The sequence below is a fragment of the Equus asinus genome, chromosome 17, assembly GCF_041296235.1.
Source record: "Equus asinus isolate D_3611 breed Donkey chromosome 17, EquAss-T2T_v2, whole genome shotgun sequence".
NCBI lineage: Eukaryota > Metazoa > Chordata > Mammalia > Perissodactyla > Equidae > Equus > Equus asinus.
In genome coordinates this window covers 30,863,519-30,869,954 of record NC_091806.1, presented here as the reverse complement: position 1 = coordinate 30,869,954, position 6,436 = coordinate 30,863,519, and positions in this window count along the sequence as shown.

Sequence of the window (6,436 nt, the reverse complement as noted above, 5' to 3'; positions counted from 1 at the left end):
AGTGTCACTGAGTTGTGGCAGGTCAGAGCTACAGCTGAATTTAGAAATCATCCCATTCATCAGTGCTTCTTAGCTTTTTGGTTTTTTTGGGGGGGTATGGAGGCTGTTGACCTAATTCGCGAATTTGACCAAAGCTGTGGACTCTAGAAAAATGCGTGAATATACAGTTTCATAAACCAGCCTGTAATTCCCATCAGTGACTTCCTAGAACAGTGGTTCTTAAGCTTCACCATGCATCACAGTCTCCTAGGGCGCTTATTAAAATGCACCTTCCTGGGTCCACTCCCAGGATTCCAATCTAGTAGGTGTGCCCAGGAATCTGCATTTTTGGAAGCCCCCTGAAGTGGAGGAGAAGGAAAGTCAGGGGCCTCACGTGGGTGCCTGGCTGCACCCCTGGGTGAGTCTGTGCCATGCAGCCCCTGTACCAGCCCACCTGGGGCCCCACAGAACCTAGCTGGCATGAGCTTTGTCCCATTCTCTCCCATCCCCTCCTCCCCTTAGGAGTAGGACTGGCAGGATCCCAAGCCAAACACTTAAGACTCATTAGTGGGACAAATGGAGCCAGGGCCAGTCTCCGTGCCCAAGCTCTGCTGAGAGGGAGAAGAGATGGGCCCCACTTCTGGGGAAGGCAGGCCAGAACTGGTGTGTGGGCGGGGGTGTCCCACACTCTCCCTCTGTCTGGGGAATCGTTCAGGGCCTTTGTCAGGAGTCAGGGATAGGGGGGCAACACACATAAGCTTTGACCTTAAAGGCAGGTGTCTGGCAATAAACATAACTGGGAAAGTCATGTTCTTGTCATGCAGCCGTTTCTCAGACTGTGCCTGGGGTTCTTGGGTGGGGCCTCAGGGGGGGCAGGTCTTGATCTTTTGAACCTGGATTTGGATTTTGGAAACAGCTGAAAGTCACTTGGATACCCATATTGGGAAATGCTTTGGGTAATCAGCAGGCTGATCAATTTTGGTCAAAGGTGGCTCTGAAGGCAATTTCTGAAGAGTTGAGTGAGCTGTGGAAGAGTCACTAGGATGTATACAGCTTTGAACAGCTTTGGACAGCTTTGAAGGCAACAACTCTGAGCCTTCCTGGGGTGTGTGTTGATAACTCTTAGAGAATTTGGTCCCAATCCCATTACAATTAGAAATTTCTCAAGACCATCTCTCCCCTATTCCTTGCTTCTGAGGCCTTAATCAAGAGCCTGTCCACATATGAATTGGATACCAGATAATGGAGGAAGCCTTTGGGAACTGAACAGAAGTGGAGCCCAGGGGGCAGTCCCATGTTCCCTATGATCCAAAGTTGGAATTGCTGTTTGAGATGAAGTCGAGCCTAAGAATATGCTGGCCCTTGGCCTTGGTGCTGTTGGTATTTGTGTGGTAGTGGTGGGGTGCTGTAGGAAATCTCCTGAAGGGTTGCTGCCTACTGTTAGCACTTCCTCCAGCATCCTGTCCCCCACATGTGGTCCAGCTATCTACTATGGTTCACAGCCCATCCCTGAGAGGGTTACAGACAGGGAGAGTGAGCAGATTGGAGTTTATCCTCTGCTTCTGACCCTCAGGGACCCTCTCTGAGCCTCAGCTTTAAAAGACATGTAATAATAGAGTATCTGCTGTACAGAAAACCATTTAAGGTCTAAATGATGGTGAATGGACCTATCTGGGACAAAGCAAGTAGTCCTGGCTGTCTTGTCCTTCTTTCTTTTATTTATATGATGGGGGCAGAGGACTATTTCAGTTCTGCCTCCTAGGCGTATGGCCCAGAGCAGGCTGATGTTGGCCTGGAAGCTGGTGGATGGACAGGATTTTCTTGAGGCTGATGTGCCTCTGGAGCTCCCTGAGCCAGATGTGTAGGCTCACCTGGGACAAGCCCTTTGGCCACTGCAGCAGCTTCTCTGCCTCCCCACCCCTCCCCTGCCAGCAAGAGCCCATTGCAGACAGGAAAAGTGCTGGCAGGTTTCAGCGGCACCCCACCTCACCCTGGGGAGAGTGCCAGGCCCTGGCGGCCAGAGCTCCTGGGCACAGAATGATAAAGTGGGTTTTAATTGCTGCCCAAGCAAGGACTCTATACTTGTATTTACATGTCACACATCACTGTGTCTCCAGAGGGCCGAACACCCATTCATTGGTTTTTTTTAAAGTTTATTAAATTTTTCTCTGATGACAAAAGCAGAATATATTAATTGCAGACCACTTAGAAAGCAAAATTGAGAAATTGCCCATAACCTCACCACCCAGATACACTGCTAACATTTTTGAAAAGAATACTTTTTATTTTAGAGTAGATTTAGATTTACAGAACAGTTGCAAAAATAGTACAGAGAGGTCCCCTAATCCCACAGCCAGTTTCCCCTTGTGTGAATATCTTACATTAGTTTCTTTTTTTTCTTTTTTTTAAAGATTGGCACCTGAGCTAACAACCGTTGCCAATCTTTTTTTTTTCCTGCTTTTTTCTCTCCAAATTCCCCCAGTATATAGTTGTATATTTTAGTTGTGGGTCCCTCTAGTTGTGGCATGTGGGATGCCGCCTCAATGTGGCCTGATGAGCGGTGCCATGTCCGCGCCCAGGATCCGAACCAGTGAAGCCCTGGGCCACAGAAGCGGAGCACACGAACTTAACCGCTCGGCCATGGGGCCGGCCCCACATTACTTTTTTTTAAATCACAACTAATGAAGCAATACTGATACATTATTATTAATTAAAGTCCAGACTTTAGTCACATTCCTTAGATTTTACCTAATATTCCTTTTCTGTCCCAGGATCCCCTCCAGGACACTACATTACATTTTGTTGTCATGTCCCCTTAGGTTCCTCTAGACTGGGACAATTTCTCCAACTTTCCTTCTTCTGGGTGACGTTGACAGTTTTGAGGAGTACCGGTCTGGTATTTTGTAGACTGTCCTTCAATTTGAGTTTGCGATTAGACAGGGCTTATAGGTTTTCGGGAGGGAGAAGTGAAGTGCCGTTCTCATATCAAAGGTACATGCTATCAGTGTGACTTACTGTTGATTTTAACCTTGATCAGCTGGCCAAGGTGGCATTTGTCACGTTTCTCCACTGTGAACTTCCTCTTTCCTCCCTTTTCACACCGTGCCGTTTGGAAGGAAGTCACTAACTCTGTTTGCTTCCAGTTGCAACCTTTCCCCCTTACTCCCAAAAGGAAAGCAAAATTCCAAGGGGTGCTTGTTAATTCTTGACACCTGAGAGTCTTGCCAAGAGATGGGATCTGGGTTCTAACCTCTACACTTTTGTTTTCTTAATTTTTGGAGATCTTAGCATGTAGGTGCATAGTACCATTTTAAATGGTTCTGTGCCTTGGTTTCATCAAGTAAAACAAAATTATTGTGCACTACTATGTGCCAGGCACTGTCCTAAATGCTCTCCATGTCATATTAGTCCGCATACGACCCAACGATGGAGATGATGCTAGTGTCTTCATGTTGTAGATGAGAAAACTGCAATTTGTGGAAGTGGAGTGCGTTGTCCAATCACACAGCTTGCAAGTGGCAGAGCTGGAATTCAAACCTTGGTCTGTGATCCCAGAGCTCAGCACTAAACCATGCTCAACTGGACTGGTTAAGAGCAGTCATGGAGAAGGGAGGTTCAGGGTACAGGCTCAGGAGTTTGAATCATGCCTCTTCCACTTACTACCTATGTGGCCTTGGGTAAGTCACTTCACATCTTTATGCCTCAGTTTTCTTACCTGTTTTGGGGACAATAACATTATCTTCCTCATGGCTGTTGTAAGGCTTAAATTACTTAAAACAATGTTTAGTTCAGGGTGCGCAGTCAATGAGCATTATTGTTATTACTATGCTATCTTTTCATTTGTACATCCATCTATCATCCATCCATCCATCCATCCACCCATCATCCATCATCTGTCCATCCATCATCCGTCATCTGTCCATCCATCCATCCATTCAGGAAAACACTGTCTGCTCTGGGCCTTAGTTTCCCCATTTACAATGGATGTTGAACCAGTATAGGAGTTCTTAACCCTTCTTGTGCCATGGGCCCTTTGGGCAGGCTTGTAAAATAAAATACATAGATCACAAAGGAAACTAATTATACTAAAATACAGCTATTAAAATATTAAAAAACAAGTTTGTGATATAGTAATACATGGTTTATGTAGTAACACATTAAACAAGGTCTAGTGGTAGGTCCAACCACTGCTGCAATTTGCAAGTAGTAATATTAATAATGTTTTGAGAATTCTTCAATGACTAATGAGCTATGAAAAAATCGGTCATTATTCTTAGTGACAAAGACTTAGGTACTCCTAATTCTACTGTGGGTTTATGCCTGTGTTTAAAATAGAAAGAAATACTGAATTTCAGTTACAGATTAGTGAACATCTTTTTCCTCAATCCAAGTTCACAGATGGCTGAATTCTTAACATGGACCCCAGATTAAGAACTGACTTGGAGGATAACTGGGGTCCCTTCCAGCTCTCACACCAAGTGATTTGAGTCTGATCCCCAGCAGTCCTGGGGGTGGGAAGAGGAAGCCCTGTGCTCTGAGGATGTTGACCCCAGGACAGGCACACCACAGCCTGGCTTTCCCAGATTGATCTGCTCTCATGTTTCAGAGAAACTGGCTGGCAACTCCCCACGGGAGCCTTTGCCCTCACTGATCAATGGCTGCTGCCTCAGATCTATTGACCCAGCCTCTTGTTTTCCAGAAACAACCCGCCTTTCTCTTGTTAACCCCTGCCAGCCTGGCCCCAAACGGGATGCCTCTGTGCTCCCAGCTCAGCACTAGAGCAAGACAGACTTCAGGAGAAGGACAGCATCCTGTGGATGAAGAGCACCTGCCAAAGGCCAGGAGCTATGCTGGGCCCTCTCATCTAAATAATTGGCTCATTTAATTGGCTGGCAGCAAAGGAGCTAGGCTTCAAACCCCAGGTCTGTCTGAACTTCAAATGCTGCTCTTTCTCCAGGGTACCAGAAGCCTCTATCCCTGCTTTACCATACAGGTGAGTTCGGGATCTTTTCCATCCCTAGACACATCCCCCACCACACACACACACACACACACACACACACAGGCACACACACACTTCCTCAGATTTACAGACAGGTAAGGGCCGGTTTTGCCCAGCATGAGAAGGAGCCACTGACTCCAGCTTTGGGGTGCTGGGAAGTTGGGGAAGTCTTCCCTCCCCTAATCCTGCTAATTTTCAGCCCCTGGCAGCCTGCATTGTCATCACTAACAACCCGTATCTTTGGGGTAATCATTGCCCTCCCCGGTTTTTGTTTTAGAATATAAAATCTCTAAGGCAGTGCTAATTTTCACCTTATAGCCTTTCTTAGAGCCTGTGCAGAAAGCAGGGCAGAGGCACCGAAGGGGAAGCCGTGGGGTCTGCAGGCCAGAGACCCTGCCAGGGCCATGCTGAGGCACCCAGCAAACTCCTTGATTCAGTTCAGTCCAACAGACGTTTTATTGAGTCATGTGTTATTGATGCTGGGGTTGTGGAGATGAGTCAGGTACGGCCGCGTCTCAGGCTCAAAGTCTGGTATGGGAGATGGTTACAGGAGATAAACCAAAATATGGTGTCATAGAGATTATAATGGTGACATATGGACTGTGCAGAGCAATTTGCTGACTCAGGGGAGCTTGAAGGGAAATGTCATTGACCAGTTAGCAAGGCCTGGAAGGTGGAGTTTGTCAGAGGGTTGGGAAGAGGGAAGGAACTGCACCCCTGGTTGGGTGGGGGCCTCAGCTTGGGCAAAGGACGAGTTTGAAAATGTGGGACACTCTGACGAAGGGAGTTGTGTTAGTCTGCTTGGGCTGCCATAATGAAATAGCACAGGCCGTGTGGTTTACATAGCAGAAATTTATTTTCTCACTGTTACGGAAGCTGGAAGTCCAAGATCAAGGTCCTGGCAGGATTGGTTTCTCCTGAGGCCTCTCTCCTTGGTTTGCAGATGGCCGCCATCCGCGAGTCCTCACATGGTCTTCCCTCTGTGTGTGTCTGTGTCCGAAACTTCTCTTCTTTATTAAGACGCCAGTTGTATTGGATTTGGGCCCACCCATGCGACCTCATTTAACCTTAATTACCTCTTTAAAGGCCGTATATCCAAATACAGTCACAATCTGAAGTACTTGAGTTGGGACTTCAACATATGAATTTGGGGAAGGGGGTACTCAATTCAGCCCATAACAGGAGTAGATGTGGAAGAGGGGAGAAATGGGCCTGGATGGGAGGGTGGGGGTGGAGTGGACAGAGCCAGATTAGGAAAGGCCTTGACCATCAGTGTTGGACTTTAAAATTTAGGATTTTAAAAATGCTCGCACCTGCTCTGGCTTCGGAAGGCCAGTTGGAAAGCGAAAGCATCTCGGCTTCCTGTCCCGATGGTCTGGTAATTCTGGGAGTGGTGAGATCTCTCAGGCCTACAGCCCTCAGGGCTGGTCACTGGGGCCACGCCCCAAGGAGGGG